This window comes from Lycium ferocissimum, chromosome 5 (genome assembly GCF_029784015.1).
Source record: "Lycium ferocissimum isolate CSIRO_LF1 chromosome 5, AGI_CSIRO_Lferr_CH_V1, whole genome shotgun sequence".
Taxonomy (NCBI): domain Eukaryota; kingdom Viridiplantae; phylum Streptophyta; class Magnoliopsida; order Solanales; family Solanaceae; genus Lycium; species Lycium ferocissimum.
The window spans coordinates 51,414,733-51,416,335 of record NC_081346.1 but is presented as its reverse complement, the minus strand read 5'-3'; positions in this window follow the sequence as shown (position 1 = coordinate 51,416,335).

Here is a 1,603-nt window from a genome sequence, read left to right as displayed (position 1 = left end):
TTCCTAAAATTTTGGTCTGCGCATCCAAAATTTTGGAATTGGTACAAAATAAGTGGTGTTTGGATTTTGCAGCAAATCCTTTCACTGAGTTTCAGGCAAAGATGAAAAAGGTCAAATAAGCTTTGGCAAAATGGAGTAAGGAAACATATGACAATATTTTTCAGCAAATCTCGACCCTGGAAGATGTGATCAAAGTCAACGAACTACAGTTTGAACTATAGCCTTCCATAATGAATAGAGCAGCTTTACACAAAGCTCAGGCTAATTTAAATAACTATTTGCACCTGGAAAAAGAGTATTGGAAGCAGAAGTCTGGAATGAGGTGGTTTAAAGATGGTGATAGAAATACTAAGTTCTTTCACTCCTATGTCAAAGGAAGAAGAAAGAAACTGGCAGTGCAGAGGATTCAAAATAAGCAAGGGGACTGGATTTCTTCTAACAATGACATTGGAGAGGAAGCAATATCATTCTACAAGGATCAATTCAAAGAGCAGTCTACAAGTGCTGATTATGAGATACTGAAGAAGATTACTGCTCTGATTACTCAGGAACAAAATGAGTCACTTATAGCTCTCCCTAGTAATGAAGAGGTCAAGCTAGCAGTCTATGGTCTTAATGGTGATAGCACCAATCGTCCTGATGGGGTCTCAGGTTATTTCTTTCAGTTTTGTTGGCATATTGTAGGGGATGATGTAACTAATATGGTGAGAGCATTTTTCTGTGGTCAAGAGCTGCCTAGATACATAACTCACACCAACCTTGTCTGAATTCCTAAGAAGGAAGTGATCAACTCTTTTACTGACTTGCGACCAATTATGTCACGACCCAACCCAAGGGCCATGACGGGCACCTGGAGCTAACCTACCGAGCACCTCAACACGTACATCTCATAGACATATCTAAGTGGGCCATAAAGCTAACTCATAAGTGTCATAATATGTAAGGGAACAAGCCCAAAAGCCATATACATATATATGTCATCAAACTAATCTCAAGTATACAAGCCGACAAAACTATCAAAAATATGATGACACAACAAAGTATGGATCGAGATGGTCATAGAACCTCTAACCGTACACATCTGTCTACGAGCCTCTACATGGAGTACATAACATTATAAGGACGGGACAGGATCCCACCATGCCCAAATGAACAATAAAGGATCATACCAAGCTGAGCTGCAATTCCGAAATAAGTGGAGTGCTCCTGTACCAACACTGAGAGGGCATCCTAAGGATCTGTACTGTCTGCCTGTCTACCTGCGAGCATGAACGCAGTGTCCACAAATAAAAGGACGTCAGTACGAATAAAGTACTGAGTATGTAAGGCATGGAAAACAACATAGCATAGATATGAAAGTAACAAGAGATAAGAAATATAACATGTACATATGAATGCCTCTTAAGGCAGATGTTATGCATGCTTGCCTTTTAAAAAAAAACATTTTCATACATATACATATATCATAATACCATACCCGACTATATAGGCTCTATGTCATCCGTACCAGGCCAGTGTTATCCATACTCAATTGCAGTGGTGTGCACAATAGGTACCATACCCAGCCGACTATAGCGCGGCTCGGTGTGAGAAAATATCTAAA